We start from the raw sequence: 21443 nt of genomic DNA on the forward strand, positions 1-21443 counted from the left end.
GGTAAAGATTTTGTTATAACCACAGAACAAAGACCAAACAGGATGAACATGCCTTTTTCCTAGTTATTCATGTCCTGTCACTGATTCATATCACTCGAGTCTTCTGGGGTCTACCTGGAATATTTTGATCTTTAATGTCTTTTGAATGATATGTGAATCATTTTGTACCTAAGCTATGTGCTCTTCTTGCTTCTCAATAAATTCATGATGAAATAATTTTTCTCACTTTTTCCTCATGGTTCTAGGATCTATCCAAAGCCTAAAGGGTGTGGGGAGAGAGAAAAAAGATTGAATGAAACAAGTTAAATGAGTGCATGTTTTAAAGTATGAAATCTCAGTCTGGTTGACACACATTTTCTGTTAGCAGAGGACAAACAATTCCTTACTTTGAGTATGAAGCACCAGAAGTAAACACAAATTTCACTCCCAGGTGCAGCACAACCCCAAGCCCTCCCATTCCAGGAGCCTTTGCAGCTGGCATAGCTGATGGGTAGGTAGATAACCAAGGACAGGGCAGCACATGGGATTAGGATCTCAGGTTGGAGAGTGTTGAAACCTGTTTTGAAAGACTTGAAGTGTAGGGGAAGGATCAGGAGGTGGGTTGAGTTCCTATTTGGAAAAGCATGGGCAGCAATCCGAGCCACAGGAAGATCCTGGAGCTGAGCACGGGCTTACAAAGGATGGTAACGAGCACTGGGCTGCATGTCTCATCTTGGAGAGGTTCAGCATGTACAGCTAGGGCAGCTGTGGCCCACAGCTGACCACAGAGGAGCTCTGACGCATGGCTTCCATCCTACACACCCACATTCTACATCTCAAACAAATTCCTGAGCAGCAAGAGCATCCCTTCCACACAAGTGACCAACATCACAGAGTGGCCAACAGCTAGCAGCAAAGGATAGTCCCTTACTTCCCTCCTGTCCAGCAAAACTCCCACCTACCATCCCAGCAAAGGCAAGCAAGTCTTTGAGGCTTGACTGGCATTAGGGAGGCTTACTATTGCTGAACATGAACCAACAAGCACCACAAAATGGACTAAAGCACGTTTTAACATGCTGCTGCTTCAGTGCATTTCTATTATGCTCCAATTTCAAGGGGGATTTGAAGGGGGAGGGAGTGGAGGGGAAAGGAGGGACAAAAGCAGGCCAGGGGTTCATTACAGCTTTATCTGCCACTCCCCAGATCAGAGTTCAGCTCTAAAGTGTGATGCTGTTTTGGAAGCAGTTTGTCCAAGTCACCACCATTGTTGTGTTTTAGGTCTTCATAACTAAAAAAAGTACATCACAGTACACATACAAGCTCAGGGTTTTCTCCTCATGTCAGTAACTCTTTAGATTAATCTCTCTCCCAACGATTCATGTAAGGTATCAGAATAGCCATACCTTGAGAAGAAGCTAATAAAACTATTCAGCAGCAGCACTCACACAAGAGTCCACTTGCTCAGCTCTGTTCCACTGAAGCCACACAAGAAGAGCATGACTAAAACCCCAATTCCTGCCACCATGCTGCTTGGTCTGTTATCTGGTGACTCACCAGATAGAAACCGAACCCAGTGCTAGGTTAAGCACTTCTACTCTAAATAGATCCTTTAGCAGCCAAGATCCTCCTAACCGATTTTTTAAGGCATCTTATACCCTGGGGCATGCATGGTGGGGGTCCCAGGTCCACCACAGAAAACAGAGCAGCCTTCACCTCCACATGGTACAGGGGCTTCTCTTGAGCATCAGTAGCAGAAGCTGCTGCAGGAGGTCTCAGCCGCGCAAAATGTGTGAATTTAATCTTAAATCTTTAATCAGATTTCTGATCTTTTAGACCTCACATCACTGACCCTTCATTGTCCAGCTCACAGACAGACACTGGAGAGCCTTGCCCCCAACTGAACTACATTTGTGTCCCTATCACAAAAATTGCTTGCCATTTTTCATAGAATGTGTGAGGTTGGAAGGGACCTTTAAAGGCCATCTAGTCCAACCCCCCTGCAGTAAGCTGGGACACCTTTAACTAGATCAGGTTGCTCAGAGAGCTTCATCAAGCCTGACCTTGAATGTCTCCAGGAATGGGCCTCCACCACCTCTCTGAGCAATCTATTCCACTGATTTACCACCCACAGAGTGAAAAACTTCTCTTCCTAATGTCTAATCCCCTGCTATAGTTTAAAATCATTGCACCTTGTCCTAGAAACAGACCTTCCCCAGCTATTCTGTTGGCCCCTTCAGGTACTGGAAGGTTGCTGTAAGGTCTCCCCTGAGCCTTCTCTTCTCCAGGCTGAACAAGCCCAAGTCTCTCAGCCTTGTCTTCATAGGATAAGTGTTCCAGCCCTCTGATCATCCTTTTCTCTTAGAATTAAGCTGAGAACCAAGACTAAATCTTAAACCCACACTCCAAGTCTTAAACCGTACCTTTCTCCATAGCAGGAGAACAGTATGTCTGCTGTACCAGAATCATTCAACTTCATTGTCTAAAAATCATTCCAGACTCTGCAGCTCAAGGCCCCAGCTTCTCTCTAAATTAAAGAGTTCTGTCCCTTTGGCCTAAGAAATGGCTCAGTTTCTTCCTTTGATTCTTGTTTCTAATCACACACCATTGTGTATGGTCAAGCAACAACAACAGGGCTCATCTTCACTGATGCCAGCACAGCTAATGCATCCCTTGCTGTCCCAGAAGGTGTGGCATGCATGCATATTATCACACCAGAATTCAGATATGTATGGCACCTACTGAAGCTGTCTTCCTGAAATACCCTCAAAAAGCTTAGTAAGGGCACTGCAGCAACATCCAGGCTCTCAACTACTAGCTCAGCTGTGTAAGGGTGAGAGCAGTATCACCCAGGGATTTTCAGCCTGAGCAAGAAGGCAGATGGGTTTTGCCAAAACAAAGATCTGCATATTTCCAGCCAACTCTCCTTGAAGTCTGGAAAGCTGGGGGGCTGGGGGCACAAATGAATCCCATGGTCAAATTCTGGGCTCTCAGCACTTACTGGGATGGTTGCCTGAATTGGAAGCATCTGTGTGTTGTTATTTCTGTTATATTGAAAGATGCTACTCTTTCCATAAAGATCCAGCATTTACGTTTCTCATAGGTCATCTGCTACACTCTCCAGTACAGCCATAAAATAATCTGTGTGGCCCAGTTTTACTCTTCCGATAGTGATCTGTAGCATGAGAAATGGGAGTGAGGGAAACAGGACATCTAAGGGTGTTATTCCAACTAAATATATATATATATATATATTTGTCCCAGAGGGCACTGGGACAATAAAGCAAAGGTATCTTTACCCTCAGCTCTCGTGCAATGAACTATGATAAAGAATCTGCCTAGAATATAGGAATAATCCACTAAAGAGACTGGGGCCTATCTAACCTTCCCAGGACTGACAAATGCTTCAGTGAGAAAGATGGAATGAGAGGTCAGTCCCTGGGAGCTCCCGCAGGGCCCCAGCAAACACAACGATCAGTGTGCTACAAATACACCGAATAATCAGTTAAAGCTGAGATAAAACAGCTACCACAATGTTTCTACTAAGTCATGCACAGCCTAGTCAGAGACTTCTGTATCTGAGGAGGCAAGAGTGCCAAACAGACCTCCCACCACTCCATCACAGCCCCAGATCAGCACGAAGGTCCCCCCCAAGCCTAGCTCTCACCCACCCAGCCTCATTACGTGGCCATGCACTGCTGAGACCCACATTTCTGAGCAGCAGTAGGATGGGGCTCCTCTGGAGGACAGCTCTCGGACTAATGTGGCACATGCCATAGTGTACAAGCTTAGAACAGGAAAGCTTTCCTGAACCTCATATGGTGGGTGCAGTGCCTTCCTCATGCAGCACGAGAGAGACAGCTGTGGCAGATAACAAAGACAGAAAGTTATATATGATCCCCTGGGACAGTGAGGGGAAACTCTTGCTTTGACTGCTCTGCCAGCCTTCCCAATTGTTCCAGCTTCCTTCCCCTTAATACCCACAACTCCAGGGAGGCCTCAAAAACAAGTACTCTGTCCTAGCCCTGGCCAGATAACGTGGGACCAATTAAAAGTAAGTATTGTCTAAAAAAAAAGAAAAAAAAGTAGTAGTATTAAGCAATCCTCTGCACAGTAACACCCCCAGGGTTAACTTCCCTCAACCTGGCCTCTCCTTCCAGGCAGGGACATGCTGTGGTTCTTCAGCACTGCCCTCACCCAGCGAGGAGAGCCCTGGTATTAGCAGGTACATTTGAGCCCAGCTCCCTGGTTGTCTCTAGTGTGTAACATACTAGGATCTGGCCCTAGACTGAATCTGAACGCGAGCACAGGGACTTGTACAACAACCCCCCTGGAAGAGCAACAAAGAAAAAAACAGTGAGAAAAGAAACCATGGAAAGAAAGTCAGAAACAAAGCTGCCTTTGTTCTGCTCCTAACGTATGAAGTGAGATGCGTAGAAAGATCCTGCTCAGGAGGCCTTAAAGCTTTCTCCTCCCTCTGCCTCGCTGTTACACCACTTCATTCCTCACCCAGGTCACCTGCTCCAGAAGCTCTTTAGGTATTTCCCCCAGAAGCAAGACTGACTGAGAACGCCACATTCACCACGTGATCCCCCTGCCAGAGACGAACTATGGAGCCTGAAAGGATCAGAGAAGAGCAATTCATTTCAGCCAGGAGACTAATTGCCAAGAGGGATTCAAGCATGTCTAGTTGGGGGAAAGGGGGGAGCCCTGAACAAAACGAACAGACAAAGAAGAGGCTCCCAAAGGTCCCAGCCTGAGGCTCGGGAGGACTTCTGCCAGCAGAGTATTTTGATGATAAGGGTTGAAGAGCTACTCAGTCTGCTAGGCATGAGCCTGCAAGATGGTAAAGCATTCCCTGTTGGCCCAGCGATAATGCCTGTACTATCTAGTTGTACAATAAGCCTTAGGTTGTTTTCCTAAACCAGGCAGCGGCTGGCAAAGCTAAAATAAGCTACTGTTGTCTCACACTGCTGTAAAGCAGCCTCACACATACTTCCCTTCTCCCTATTGATACTTCTTTTCCTTCCACTCGGCTGCACAGAGGATACTGATGCCATCACACAAGAGTAGGGCACTCCCAGGCCGAGCAGGGAACAGCTCAGGTTCAAACTCCAACTGCTTTGATCAGGAGAGTGGCTCCACCAGAGCCAAAATAAATGTTTGTCGATAATCCCGTGCCCTCTGTTTGCTTGTGTAGCTCCCATTTTATTAGCTTTCTTATGGTAAGTTTTACAGCTGGGGTTAGCAGAGTGATAAAATGCTCAGATTATTCTACACTGTTGCCGACTTGTTTCTCCCTAATTTAATGCAGCCTTACCTTGAAAAAAACAACTACTTTGATCTAGGATGCTCTCTTGCCCCTTGCAAAACTTTATCTCCTTCTACCACCTGACAAACATCGTATTGGAAAAACAACAGGCTGCTTCAGGGCAGGAGGAGAGCGAGTCATAATCAGGTTTCCCTACTGAATGCTTGAGATGCTCTTTGCCAGAGCACCCAATTCAAAGATCTTCCTCGACCTTCGCACCACTGTGCTGGCAACCATTTACCCCCTCCTCCCTTTCAGCAGGGCTTTGTCTGGGCTCCCACAGGAGCCCCTTGGGTGCCAAAACACAAACAACTACAGGATCAGGACCATACCAAATCACAGGATGCCAATAATTTTCTCTCCCCCCATCTTCACTAGGGCAGAAACTTCAGTGTCTGTGCAATAGGTTTTAATTCATCCCAACACAGTACAGCCTAACTTTCATCTGATCCTGATTTATTCAAGTTATGCCCCAGCTATTTCCCATTCTGAACAAGAAGGAAGGGACTTCATTTTGTATTTTTTTTTTTGAGTTCCAACTGCTCAGATTTGGAAACAACACTAATACGCATCATGTAGCTGGAAACACCTTTGTTATATCTAGATAAAAATCAAAGCTGAACCAGTTTATTAGCTGTGGCACAGCAAAAGCTGAAGCAGCTGTCAGTAGCTTTCTAGTCCCAACATAGAGCTCCTATTGCTTTGCAGCAGGCTGAGGAATTACTACTCCGTCTTTACTGTTGACTTTTATGAATGGAAAACAGTTTTGCCCCAGAGCTTGTATTTATTATTCATAGCTTGGTTTGTTCCCTAAGAAACAGAAAAGTAGCATCAAATTCAAGGTGTCCCTGAACATTAGGGAACTTCAGATCCAGGTCAAGAATACACAGTATTTTTTCCATCCCTAATCCTTTCATCAACATCTTCAAGGGTAAATACAAGACAAGCGACATGAGAGTTTAGAAATACATCAGTACCTAGAGGATGATGAGTACAAATAAGCAGAGAGGCCTACAGCCACTACTACAATGAGTTTTGATACTGCAATTGCAGAAGGTGGCAAGCAAGAAACACTGCAGGATATTTTCACCTCCAAGTCACTGCTGCTTGCTCACACAGCTCTCACACAGTAGTAGCTACAATAGCAAATTGCTCCCACCAGCCAGCAAAAAGAGTAACTTGGACCCAAACCCCAAGTACAGCCAAGGTGAGAAACTTAGGCTCAAGCAGACTCCTGGGTATCTGAGTTTAACCACACAAGAGTATTCTGTGGAAAAAAAAAAAAAAAAAATAACCCTAGTCTACCTGTGACAATGATTCAGGGAATTCTTTTTATCTTGGCTTCAGTGATTTCTCTGTGCAGACTGTCACACAACTGATACCTCTCAATCCTGATGGTGATATCTTCTCTGCAGATTTTCTGGGATTTACCTTCCACTTAGGATGAAGCCTTAAACACACGAGACAGAGGTAACAGACATATATTAAAGATCCTCTGCTTGATGTCAAGTCAAGGGATGCAGCCAGACCAAGCAAAGGAGTTTGTCTGGAAAGGGTGGCGGCTAAAGGATGGATTAAATGGAGGCCCTTTCCAGACAGACTGGGATCATATAGCAGAGAGGACTAGCAGAAAGAATACTCATTATGAGCTATTTGGAAGAAAGTCCCAAGCTATTAAGTGGTGCCTTTATGACACGGGGCCTTCAGCAGCCAAAAGGGTTAAAGGAATTCCCTGTTGTGCTAACACACTGGGCTTACGGAGTAGCTTTATTTACTTATTTTAGGCTCAGCCAGTTCTCTAGCCTCGCTCATACCACAAACCCTTCAGCCAGCTGAAGAGTCGAGGTCCCAGGAAACAGCATTCCTCACATCAAAGGCTTTGTGAGGTTTTTGCATTGCCCCACCACAGACTGAAAGTGCTGCTCAGGAGGCACTACCATACTACCAGGTAACATCACAACCATTTCAAGATGTTCCTGCCACTCCTGCTTCCTCATTAGTAACTACGCCCACAGGAAACACCATAGGATAAGAAGAAAGCGAGGAGGGTGGGGAATACCATGTCGTACAGATACAAATCCAAAGAACTTGCCAAAGTGATACAACAGAGAGAAGCTGATCTGCTCTACTGCATTAACTTATTTTGTACCATGAAACCCCTGCTGTTACTCGAACCTCTGCAAAGAAACTGTTGCCTTAGAAAGGGAAAAGGTGGCCCTGAGCATTTCTAAGCACTCTGGAGAGTACACGGAGGCAGCTGCAGTGCCGCAGGAAGCGCGGCCTGCTGCTGAAGGCCTGCCCCAGCTGCCCCCGAGGCCATCGCAAACACAGCGTCCAGGCCAGAGCAAAGCACCAAGGTCACTGGGGTGGCCTCCTGCCCTTGCCAACTCAGTTACATGGTCCCATCCCACTGCCCTGCTGCAGGGCTGTGCACAGAACCAAACCACTGGAAAGCTGCTCACTCCTACCACGTGTCCTCTGATGGCTGAACTTCCCGAGGTGGCTATGCAGGGGTCAAAGGCACGCCTTAGCCAGGCACAGGGAAACAAGGTAGGAGGTTGAGAGCTGCCTGAAGTGCTGTGGGACTGCCACCCACGTGCAAGACAGTCCTAAATTTTGCTCAGTTTCATGGAAGCCCAAGGGGTAGCAGTAAAAACAAAACTTCAAACACAACCTTTTGGTGAAACCAAGGTTTCCTCCAAAGCTGAGGCCTTATTCTGCTAGCTTTCCTAGGGGCAGCCTTTTCCACAGTACCCCAAGCTCCAGCTCCTCACCATGAGGACTGAGCTCTCCAGCTGAGACGCCATATCGAGGAACAGCCCAGACATGTCATCCTCACATCACCCTGGCCCAGAGGGCATTCATAACAGCATCCAGTGCATCCCTGGCAGGGCTGCCTGGCTACATCCATGCTGCCTTGTGGAACAGCCCATGCCCTGTGCTAACTGGTGTTGAGGAATCAAGGGCCTAAAGGATGGAGCAGCAGATACTGCCTCACACCAGAAAATCCCAGCCTGTTCCTAAGGTGAAAGCTTTACACCAATGCTGCAGTAAGGTGTTCTGAGGTTGTTTTTTTTTAAAGTTTCAAAATACCTTTTCAACTGTTGCCTTTAATTAACATTTAATGGGATTTAAACCAGCATTTGGGCAACTGATCTGACCTTACCAAAGGTCTCCTCTATGAATCAAAACATTTTATGTTCTGAGCCCCTCTTTCCCCCTTCCCTGGGAGAAGAGGTGAGCTTAGGACTTCTTTTCATCCCAATCAGATGAAAAACATCCAAGACGTGTGGTGTTCGGATGAACTGTAGAAATCCCGCCTGGGCCAGCCTTTGCACACCGCAGCCCACCCCCGGCTGCTGTGCTGACCTGGTGTAAGCTGCAGCTGACTCTGGAGAGAAGTCTCTGTGTGGGACACGTCAGTGCAAAGCCCGGCCACCCGCTCCCCACCCCCCCTCTCCCCCCGCCTCTCACGGCCATCCAGGAGGTGGCACTGTTAAACTACGGAGCCTTGCCGCTACTCCTCCTCCTCCTCCTCCCCCTAGTAATCATTTTTCCTGCCTTGAGGATGGCGATGCACTATTGCAAAGCACTTGGCTGCAAGAAAGAAAAGCCGCTCAAACAGACAATGGCTTTATGATCTCACGAGTGCTCCTCGCTCACACGAAGGCTTTAAAGGGCTGGGTGGCTGCGATGGAGGTGTTTACTCGGTGTAAGGTGATGTTATACAACTTTCTCCCTCCAGCGACTGCCGGAACTGTCCTGTTTTAACCCTCTGACACCTGGACCCAGCCCATTCAAAGTCCCTTTTTGAATTTCTTTTAAACAGCCTACACCCTTAACGCACAGCCATGCAGAACACCTACCGAGCTCTGGCCAAGCAGGCAAACAACAAAAGCACCTTATCACAAGGGCCACGTTATCGCCCCAACTCCCGCTCCCTGAGCAAACAGCAGCACTCCTCTGCCCCGTGCCGCCGGACAGCGAAACGGCACAGACCTACCCTCCCCGGCAGCTTGCACCAGAGTCCTGCTGAGCTGAGGGGGACATACTCCTTCCTGCTGGGACTCAACAGGTCCCTAATCCCCAGGGAGGAGGCAGCGATTCTGCGAGGTTTGCCAGAACTCATCTGTCGGCACTTTCATGTCCCAGCAAGGCCCCGCCGGAGCGCGGCTTGTTCGCTGGAGGAAGGTGACTGAACAAGCTGCTGCAGCTCACAGCGCTGCTCTGACTCTCTGTGAATTTGGAATAAAGTTCAAAGTGGGGAAAACATTCCTGAAACATCCTGAAGTTCTCTCCACTCGCACTTTGACAAGGCAGACACCAGCTTTCCCCACAGACACCCCCCGCTCGCGGCACTCGCTGCAGCGCAAAGCCCCTGCAACTATCGCATTGTTTGTTGGCAAGAGAAAGATGACAGAAGAGGAGAGTGTTATTTGCTGGATCTTTGCTTCTCAAACATGTTTAGCAGCAGTGGAAACAACACGTGGGAAGAAACTAGCCAGCCATGACCTGCTGGCCGTCCCTAAGCTGCATCTGGCCATGGTTGGAGGGAAATCAGTGGTCAGAGGCTCAGCATGGGAACTGGTCACCTACACTAATTCTGCTTTCAGGGCTTCAGCGAGTTCACAAATGAGTGCTGCTCCCTTGAGCAAGGAGGTCCACAACTGCTCTGTCTTTTTCAAATAACAGCCCAGATGAGTCATAGCAAAGATTGCAGTGTCTGTGTCTTTTTTTAGTGATTTAGAAGTTCTCATGGCCACTTTTTTCCTCCCTGAAACTTGGCCCTTCTCTACTGCAGTTGCAGAAACTACCAGCAAATGAGGCTTTGCAAGCTTCCTGCTCTGGGGCAGCAGTACCACAAGTTACTCTCACCATGGGTACTACACACCTGACCTTCCCTGAACATCACATACCACACACAGATGGAAGAGCTGAGCCGTGCACGTGCAGCAGCTCAGCACATTTCAGAAACACTGCCTTTGCTGCAGGCATTCACAAGCTTGTACTCACCCTGCTTCCCACCAAGGCCAGCAGGAGGATGTTCCTGGGCTGGTGGTACCAGAGTAAACCATTTCGCAACAGCTCCAGGGATTGATTAGAGCATCTACCCACGAGCACTGGTTTTCTGGAAACCAACCCAACTACCAGTTTTCCTGAAGACCTGGCAGACCCTCCTCTCCCACACAGATAGCTCACACCTGGCCTGCTGATACAGGAGAGACCATCATGAAACAGAAGGGACTGTGGTGCCACAGATGCTACCCTCTGCCATCACCAAAAGGGTAAAGAGCGACCTACTACCTGCTTTGAGGAGCGCTCCAAAAAAAGAAACAAGGACAAGGCCACAAGCCTCATGAGTTGTCCTTTTATGCCCTTACTTGTTGGGGAACTTCTAGTCTCATACACCAATATACAGTGCACATGCCATAAACGTAGAAAGTTTCCCGTTAAGTAATCCTCTTGGTTTTTTTAATCAAAGCCACTTTCCTGGGACTTCCCTGTGCGAGAGGATATTTGTCACAGAAGTGTTAACGACTTAAATATCGTCTATGTCCATACTAGAAAATGCTTTCCACCTCTGTTGGCAAGATGGAGCACCCTCCTCAGAACTACAGCAAAGCTAACCCCAGCACCATGTTACTTTTATCCCTTCTGACCTCCACAGCCAGCCAAAAATGTAGGGAGCGGCAAGCTTCCATTACAAGCAGATTTGGTAGCTGAATGAGGTGTTCCCTCCATCCCTTGCAAAGAATGCACAGATTCCTTTTTTCTGTGTCTGTGTTCTGTTCCCAACCCCACTCCCCACCCCCAGCAGAGCTCCAACAATGCAAAGCAATGTATTTGCTTACATTCTCATATCCCCTTTTGAAACATACACTCTGTTTAAAAGCCTCTTCAAACCTTGACAGCAGCTCTGGCTTTTCCTGCTCAAGTGCCCTCAGAGGGTACTGCCAGTTCTGGGCCACCAACTCCTCTGCTAGGATTTACTGCCCTGTGAAGGGGACAGCCAAGCCCAGCACATACCTGTTCCCAAGCTACCTCCAGTCACAGGCTGGTGCTCTAGACAACCTGTCAATGCCAGACATTAACACAGCTGCCCATCCCCTGCAGCAGATCCACAGCCAGTTCATTAACAGCTTCAGCTGCCAACACAAGACTCAACAGATTTTTTTTTTATTTTTGAGAATCACCCTCAGATCACTGACTCTTGCCTCCTCACAACCCCCATCTGCAGCTGTGCTTCTCCCTCAGGCCAGGACTACCATCCCTGCCATCCCACAGAAAGACAATCCTACTTTAAAAAAAAAAAAAAAAAAGAGAGAGAGAGATAAAAATCACTCATGGGAGGGTGAAGGATGATGAGTTTGTTTGTGTCTCCCCAGCTAGCTCACTTTGGGGTCAAGGAGGAGGATGGAGAGCTGGATGGTGTGTTCAGCAGCAGTTAGGCATTAGGACAGCCTTCCTCCATCAGTAAAAGGACAGCCATCATTTTTCTCTGCTTTTCTGGATGCTTTCATATTTGAGAAACCAACAGCCAGCTGAAACCCCCGCTGTCCATCATGAGTTGTGTGTTTGAGGCAGGGAACCAGTATTTCCACCTCTCAAGTTCCTATAGGGACCATATCTGTTTCCTGCTCCTACTGTGAGTGGAGGGGAACACAGATTCTCCCTCCACCATTAGTTTCAGCAAGATTTAGTCTATTTGCAATGTCACTTCAGTCTATTAGTGTCTGTGGCAGCCCTCCCTGAAATCAATAGAAAAGAGCCCATTTCACTGATTAAGGTGGGAATTAAATTCCTCTTTCCAAGCAGCTTTGAAGTATTGCTTTCTGTTCTTCGATACTGCTGCATCCTACAAGGAGGGACTGAAATGTTCCCTTCTACTTCTGCTCATTTTCAGAAGTGAAAATTGGGGGAGGGAGGAAAAGTCTGATCTGAAAACTGTTCTCTAATCTGCCTCAAATAAGGTCAAAGTGATGTTTTTCCAGAGGTTTAATTGTGTCTTTTGTTGAGATTTTAAGGCCATTTGCAAAAACATGGTTATTAAATGAGGTTTTTGCTCTTTTTCAGGGTGACTTCCTTGCGGCTTGAGAAACACTTGTCTTTTCCCCATGGCAGGGGGAAGAAAATTAAATGTACTTCCTTTCAGCTTTGGGGTGGGATTTTTCCTCCAGCTTTATGAAAACGAAGAGAACTAAACATGGCCTACTCTGGTTTTGCAGGGATCAAGATATTTTTAGGGCCAAGTACCAAATGCTCTCATGACTTGTGAAAAAGTAAAGTACTGAATGCTGAGGAAAACATCCCTCCTGAACACACAAGCACAAAAAGCACCTGCTGCATTAACTTCCTCATTGCAAGGATGCCCTTCAGGCTGGTCAAAACTTCTACCTTAAGATTTTAATAGTAAAGACCATTTAATGCATGACAACAACAAAAAAACCCCTACCTTCTTTTTCCCTGCAACTATAGCACAAAACCATCTTTTAAAAAATACTTTAATTATGTTTATTTAGTCTCACGCTGTGCTAACAACTGATGCAGAGTACCCTGGACTATTTAGTCAAGTGACTGAGCCCAGGAAAAGAATAGGCAAGCTGCACGATGAAGAGTCTGTTAGGTCCACGTATTGTTTCCATTTTAATAAGTGCCAGTGTTGCTAATAAAAGCAAAACAAGTGATAGTCCCATGTATACCCCATAAGTATTCCTAGATTATTCAACATTCCAGAGACTGAGCTTCATGATAGTTATTATTCCTGCTTTGCTTCTAGGGGAAGTGGAGGCCAGAAGCACAACTGGGAATCTCCCACACTTCCAGATTTCCAGCCCAGCATCCCCACTAGAAACTAGCTGTCCCTTCCCTGTTTCTAACATACCTCTGGATCTTCAAGCAAGCAGTTGCCCCAAGAGCGAGCAAGGAGCCAACCTGTGACTCAGCTGCCCCATCCATCTCCCTCCTCCGGCAGGGAAGGAGAGGGGCTGTGCCAGCTCCTCCCCACCCACACAGGCTGGGGCAACACAAGGCCTTGAAGCTGTGCGAGCTCGGAGGCCTGCTTGCGGCTGAAGGCCAGGTGAGCCGCGGGCACGCTGTCAGGGGGCTACGCCAGCAAACACCAACGTCTTTCCCAATCGCTGCTGGAGCAGACAGCACCAGGTGCACTGCTCAACCGGCCCGGGCGCGGCTCTTATCCATTACAGCCAGTCCCTGAGATACTTTGCCTTGAGTCAGCCGCTGGCAGGGCTCCCAGGGAGGCAGCCTGCTTTGCATCTCACATCGCAGGGCAGCCCTGGCAGCAGGGAGAGGGCGAGCACGCAGTGGTGCTCCTCTGTTCTGGGACAGCGTTACAACTCCTTTTCGCTCACATACGCTTTTATAGGAGGGAATAAGCAGGGTCTAGAAGCAGTTGAATCAAAACAGGGGTTGAACTGGCAGGCCAAACATGCACAAACCCATATGAATGCACTTAGGCGAGCTGACAACCAGTTTTTATCTGGTTAGCGCTCATCAATTAATTACAGACCAGCATATCCACACCATGGTTTCTCTGTGATTTAGCCAAGTCAATTTTCCAAAACAACTTTAACTAACCCACTCACAACTGAATATGTAGAAACATATTTCATGATGTGGGACAGCAGAGTACAGTCAGGACTCTGAAGCACACAGCACACATAAGCAGCCCCAGGAAGTTTCTGTACCAGGTTTGGAAGCGCTGCATTTACAACGCCCATGCCCACCACAGTCCTCTTGTGGGGACTGCTGCATTCCCCAGTGACATCAGGGGAAAGGGGTACACGCCTGGGTCTTATTTGCTGTAGGGTAGAAGCTGGTACATTAAGCCTAAACTGCTGAGGATGGTTTGCACTCAGACCCCAGCCTGCAAAGGGAAGGTAACAAACAGCTGAGGCGCAGTAGCATCTTAAACAGCTGCAGCTGTTTCCCCAGTGAACGTGATTCAGAGCCTCAGCGTTCAAGAGCCGAAGCTCAGAACATAGCAACGATCTTGCAAAATATTTTGCTTCTTGTCTTTTTTTTTCCCCCCCTCTCTCTCTTTCTCCTTCTCCCCCACACAACGCTTTAACCTCTTGGTGCCTATGCCGAGTTCCTCCCTAAAATAGGTTTCAGGGTGGAACATACTTGCCACTTGATCCGTGGCTTGCTAAGTTTAGTCAAACGCAGACTGCCTGTGTAAGATGGTTCTCTTGAAATGTCAGTAGCCACACGTAAAGTTGCCAATGTCATCCAGGAAGTGGGATGCCACGGCAGTTATTTCTTTTTACTTAAAATAATAAGTAGAAACTTTCATACTCTGTGGAGAGGCAACCATAAATTTAATTCAAAAAAAAAAGAAGAAGAGAAGAGAAAGGACAGACTTCAGCAAAGCAGCACTCAAGCTAGAAGAGAACCTTTCTATTTAACATATGTAGAAGAGATTAATGCTGAGTTTGACTAGAGTCACTGAAAGCTGAAAAAGAGAACAACCTGTTTCAAGTAGCTTTTGGCAGTACAAAGTTAAAGTAAAAAACAGACTGGTAATCAAGAGAAAAAGAAGACAAGGAGAAAGAAAGAAAGAAAAAGAAAACAGGATAACTTAAGAAGGTGGAATTGTATGTTAATAAGGGTTTGATGTCAGCAGCTGTCTTTGTAAATACATTAATTCTGAGGAAGTATCAAATACCCAACTACTCCTCCATCCAGCAAGGCACTGTAAGCCACTTAAAGTTTTCCCAGGATCTTTGCAGGGGTGACACCAGTTGCTGCCAAAGAGCCTTTCTTTTGCATTCTGTAGGCAGCTGTTGCTCCTTGCAGCATCCCAGAGAGCCAAGCTCCAGTACTGAGCATCAGTGTAGGACTGAGTATTCCCAAAGTAGACTTTTTTCTGTGTTTTTTTTAAGCCATAAAAATAACAATTGTGTATGAACTTAAGTCTCTACTTAGAGAATTAAAAATAAACAATACATTTCTTTAATAATTGTCTGGCAACAGTACCTTCAGAGTTGGAGAATCTCCTGTGGGTAGATGAAATATCAGGTCAGCTTATCTCACCATATAGGAGAGGGCAGAAACCAGCACTGAGAGCAACACTTCTAGCTGCCTTATCCCCCATCTCCATCTTTCCTAGAGAAAAAGAGGTTCTATTAAGACCAAGTTCAAATTCTATTTACTGATTGATGGAGAGCCAAAAGGCAATGAAACTGGTGGGCTGTACCAACTACTGCTTCAACGCTTGGCTGAAAGCAGGCAAGCAATGTGGGACAGCCCTAAAGGCAAAGGAATACTGAATTAATTCCCCACTTTGCAAACCATTACCTCTCCTCCCCCTCTTCAGTTGGGCCTTATAGCATGGAAATGCCAGCTGTAAATAAGCTCCTCTCTATCAGCATGTGAGACTGATCACCTGCTATACATTCAGGAGCTTGATGAACCTCACATACTGTGAGCCCAGCTCAGCTAAGGGGAGGAGGCATCTAAATGCAGGTGCAATTAAGGTTTTGTTAGTATGCAAAATCATCACGGTTGCCACCCAAAGCCCATAGCAAAGTACAGCAGTAGCAGCAGAGCTAGGCTGGCCCAGGCCTGCTGAGGTTTTAATGCCAGCATGTACACAAAAATGAGGGGCCGGTAAATTGGGGGATGTTAAGAAACCTTTCTGGAGCTGTGGTTCTGAGAGGAAGCTGGGGTATAGGCCTGGCCTGCTCCATCAGCAAAGCCTGGCTGCTACAATGTGATATTGCATCCTCCCAGTAAACACAGCCTGAATGACACCTCTGTGAAGTAACCTGCTGCATCTCCAATTTAGCTAAATGTCTGGGCAACACAGAGCTAATCTCAAGGTTAGGATGCCTGAATTTCTCCTCTCAGAGATGGAGACAAAACAATGACAGATTAACTGTGGAACATGTATGCAGGTGGAGAAACAGAGCTGTTATTCAGTATTATGCAACGTCTTTCTATTTGAAGAGAGCTGCCTGACTCTTCAGATAGGTAAGCTTTTGGCTGTGATGGGATGGCTGTGGGAAGAGATAATGCAGGGTTTTGGACAGCAGTGGGACAAGAAAGTGTTCACCATGCAACCAGCAGTATAGGTGCTGCAGTTTTGTCATCAGTATTCTGCAGAACTTTCCATAAACTGTCGACCTACTTGCCTGAAGTCATGGGTAATTATCTTCGTATCCAATATAAATTAGCAAGATGTGGGTATCGCTGATACCGGGATGGTGTAACTTGCATAATTTCTGGCATTTGGTGATCTGTAAAATAATTCTAACTACATGCAGAGAATTATTGCATCAGGAAAAATGGGAAGATAAATGATTAAAACAGGTGGGTGGGGCTTGCACTTTAAACTTAACTATTTTTCCTCCCTAGGGACAACTGAAGATTCATCAGGTATGTAGCTTCATAGTCCCCAAGGCAGCAACACAAAAACATTCACTTTTTATTTTTTCCAGCTTCCCTAGAACTTTTGGAATCCTGATGGCTGTGGTGCAAATCACAACACTGAATTGTATCCCGTGGAGATGTTCAACAGGATAAAAGTTGCAAGCTAAAAGGGAAGCAGGGTCTTTATTCTTAATTAATTCTCATTTAACTCAAATATCTAGCAATCAGTTGGATTAAAATCTTTCTTTGTTTAACATTAAACAGTTGTTTTTGCCTGCATAATCTGGGTTCCCCAAGGAAGACCTCCAGCAAGAGAAATCTGAAAGGAATATCAGATTAAAAACCATGATTCTTTTTTCTTTAAGAGGTGGGAGGGAGTGGGTAGGGTGTCCAGAAACACTTTCTAAAGCTTTCAGGGACCACACAGTCACACACTCTCCATAAATTCAGAGTTCCTGGCCAGGGGGCTCCCGCTACTCATAGCTAACTGCAGCAGCAAACCACATGGATCCATAAATCCCCCAACCAGCTTTAAAAGGGCGAGCCCAGCAGGGAAACATAAGGTGGGACCTCAGCAGATACTGTTGGAATTACAGACCTGCAGACATCCAATCAGACTCAGACCTGTAGATGTCCAATCATCAGGCTGTGAGAATTGCAGACTTGCAGACATCCAATCAGACTCAGACCTGCAGACATTCAATCAGACTCAGACCTGCAGACATCCAATCAGACTCAGACCTGCAGACCTGTAGATGTCCAATCATCAGGCTGTCAGAATTGCAGACCTGCAGACATCCAATCAGAAGAAATGAACCTGAAGCATCATCCTGGACCAGAGCTCCTCGGATGCTCGTGGTTTGAAAGCCCGAGGCAGAGCCTTTGACTGCAAGGCTCCTCCTGTTCGTGGTGTGAATCTTGCCAACTGTTGAAGAAGAGAGAACTGCCCGAGCTAGGGCTGTATCAGTCAGGTTACACTACTGTCTTGGCCGACAGTGAGGTAAAACAACCGTCGCTCACTCCAGCGCAAATGTTATCCTCATTAAGCCCGTGCCAAGCGATTTGCTAGATCAGCTAATCTGAATTGGCTGTGGGTATCCGAATGCAAAATAAGCACTTTCCCCTCTTTAATTATAGTCTTTATGTTTCGTGATTTAGGTTGTTCCTGTCATTGTTTGCAAAGAGAGGATGGGGTTGCATAACAGTGTGTAACGCGATACAGCTGCAGCCCGAGCTGCTCAACCAGTGCAAGTCCAAATAGAAAACAGCTCCTTCTGTTAACCAACAGCTGAACAACAGCAGGGAAGTCTCACCCATCCCTTTTCCACTGGTAGGGGCAAGGGAAGGCCTGTGGGCTGTCCCTTTGCCCTGTTGATATCTGGCCTGTCACAGCCAGCAGCATCTTGGCCAGATTCAACAAAGTTCTCTCTGGTGGGTCCTGCCTAGGAAAGGAAGCCAGGCTGGTTGTGTGGAGCGCCGGTTGTGATGGGGGAGTTGGTGTGTTTACTTGAAGAAAAAGGGGAGAGTCACCCCCAGCAATTTCACTTTTCATTCACAAAGTGTCAAACCTGGTATGTCTCCCTCAAGCAAAAATCCAGCCTGTGTCTGCAGGACTGCTTTGTTTTGGTTAGGTTTGTTTTGTTTTGAACGAGACCTGTAGGATCCAGTCCAACAACTCTGCAGCCATCATGTTTGGGTGTGGGATTAGTCTGTACTTGACCAGATCCTCATTCTTCTGAGGCAAATTCTGTGGAAAGAATCATAGAATCGTAGTGGTTGGAAGGGACCTCGAGAGATCATGGGGTCCAACCCCAAGAAGGGACAGTGCTGCACCAAACAAGCATCAGTGTTTTCTTTGCACACTGCTGGGGCCTGCAGGAGGTTCTGAGATTGGAGCCAGGGATGAAATTTTCTTCTTGCGTTCTTCAGTGTAGTTCCTCTGCAGTCACTGCTACCAGATAAGCTATGGAGCATAGCACAACCTTATGTGGACACTTGGGCTGGGTGACTTATTTTTAGCTCAAGGCTCTCCATTAAGAGTTGCCTAACAGTCCTGCAGAGCCCTTGGTGGTACCTGTGAAACTTTCCCTACACGAGGTGCTATGCTTGGGTGGTATGGTATTAAACTAAACAAGCTTAAAGTCACACAACTGCTTAAGTGCTGCAGGTGTGTGTGGAGGTTGAGGTTAGTTTGCCTGGCACCTTGCATCCAGTGTTTCAGCAGAAGAACCTGCACTCATGTAGCCATTTTTTAAATCCATGCATCTTCTGGGGTAAAAAAAAAAAAAAGAATCAGTTGCACTATGGTTTGTTTGGTGGTTTGGCTTCACTGTTCTGCCCAAAATAGAAATTTTAAGTATGTTGACTGTTATTCTGGAATATGAGGTGCAGGGTTTGTCAAATGAAGTGAACAGCTGCACATACATGCTCTTTGCTGTGCAGACACAGACTGGGGAATTTAGAAGCTGATGAGTGCTACTAGATATAGAAAGACCACCTGAAAACCCCATGGGTGCAAATTCACAGCCACCGAGATGTGACCTAGAAATCCTTTTCGCATGTGGCTCCTCGTTCAGTGTGTTGCACTGACCTGTAATGGCAGCTCAGAAAAAAGCAGCCCATCTAACAGAGCAGTTTTTTAACCTGGTGCATGCCCAAACCTGATCCAAGCACATCCCATAGCGCCTTGGCTACCGAGCAGGGATTGCTTTTAAACTCACTGCTGCCTACATTAGTCAGGAACATTGCTTACTAAGTACGTTCAGATTTCTGGTTGTCTTGCACCTGCCTATTATCTGATTTTAAAAAGCTACCCGGCATTACCCTGCCGGTGAAGGCATTGCAGATGGCTGCCTGCCAGAGCTGCAGCTCTCTGCTCATCAGGTTGGGCTGCAGCACATGGTTCTCCGCTCAGGCAGTGAGAGAGGAGATGGAGAGCCCCCACCCACCTACCCACCCAAGAAAAAGCATCTAAAATGGCCAGCTAAACACACGACTTCTATGCCAGTTCAAGTTCCTTGGGACTTTCCCAGCATTTTTACCCCAACTGTTTGCAGCAGTGTTGAGATTCAAGATTTCTTTTTCTGGCCCAGGCATCCTAATAGTTCTTCAGCCTGGCTGCAAAACTACATAAACAAGGATGAAATTCTGGCCCATGTAAATCATGGCAAAACTCCCACTGATTTGAACGAAGCCAGGCTTTCACCCCCCACCTTCCAAAATGTACAAACCCAGATTTAAAATACATTTTATAAATAGAGCGCTGAAACTGTTCTCTCCAGGCTGGATAGAAGAGGGAACATCAAAGATTGAAGCCTTGCTGTTTTCATTAAACTTTCACTGAGGCTGGCTAACTATGATGAAACAAGTCATGATCCTGTGTTCTCATTGAGATCATTATCAAAATTAGCAGAAGTAGTTAAGTCAAAAGAGGGAGAAAGCTGTGAATGAAGTTAGGCTCCAGCGCCTGGAACCTTCCTCCCAGAGCTCTCAGAGTGCTTGTTTGCCTGCTTCACTGCAATTCATCTTCCGTTCTCCCCTGTCGCTTACAGCCTCCAGTCCTCAGTAGGACGCTAGATTCCTTGGCAAAGAGATGCAGGCCGTGTCGGTACCATTCTTCATCCTCGACTGGTCATTAACTCATCTGCAAAATTCCTTCCAGATATCTTCCTGCTTCGCTTGTGCTGCTCCAATACAGCAATGCACCTCCAGACAGTCTTAAAGATTCTGGTTTTGGGGAGAAAACCAGAAGAACTGCACAAGCCATGATGAGCACCAGGCTTTCCAGGGAGCCCATGCTGGTTCAGGAAATGCTCTGGAGGGAGCAAAATGCTGTACCTTGCCCGCAGATAAGCAGCAGCAAGCCATTCAGCAGGGAACTGCATGGTCCCTGCTTGGTAAGAAATGTAATCCCTCTAAGTCAACAAGGCAGGCAGGGCACCGATAGCTTTCTCAGAACAGAGCAGACATTATTACACTTCTGGTAGTGAACTAGCAGAAGTTGACACTGTGTCTCTGTTACCACAGTAAAGCGTTTCACAAATAGAGCTGTCTGAACCCTGTCCAAGTGTTTGGCAAGCCCAGAGCAATGTCTCTCTGACCATGTTCTGCAGGTCTCCTGTGGTCTGCAGAAAGCTGATGGAGTTCAAGGGCTGTGCAGTTGTTTTTCTTCTTTGTCCACCCTCTAAACCGCATCTAAAGCTGTTAGGAAAGGCAAGTACTTCCCTAACAGGAATCAAAGCAGGATGGGATGTGGCAGGAGCAAGGAGCAAAAGATGGAGTTTGCACTGAGTGTGGTGAAATGGCATAAGCACGTTATTCCATGCAGAGTAACGAAGAGACCTCTCTATGCTTTCTTTCCAGAGATTCATCCCATGCTATAAAATGGCTGGGAAAAGTTCCGAGCTAAGCAGATTTCTTTGAGAGAATGCACAAAATCTGTGCGGCCCCGGAGCTCACAGGGACAGGCAGCCTTTAGAGGGCAGCAGGTATCTAACACACGCGTTGACTGGTCCCTTTCCAATGCAGGATGTCCCAACCAGCAGACCTCACTGGGCGAAGCAAGAGAAGAGGTATTTAATGAAAAAAGTAATCTCTCCTTAGAAATGCACCATCCGCCAAGCACCTACCCACAGGCAGTACAGCCACATACCAGCCTATGCCAGGAATAAAAGTGTTGTAATGTCTCGCCCTGAATGAGCCATCCACCATTCTGCCCAGCTATTATCCTGGAGATATAAGAATGAATTACATTTCTGGCAAACAT

This window comes from Gallinula chloropus (genome assembly GCF_964237585.1).
Source record: "Gallinula chloropus genome assembly, chromosome: 2".
NCBI classification, from domain to species: Eukaryota; Metazoa; Chordata; class Aves; order Gruiformes; family Rallidae; genus Gallinula; species Gallinula chloropus.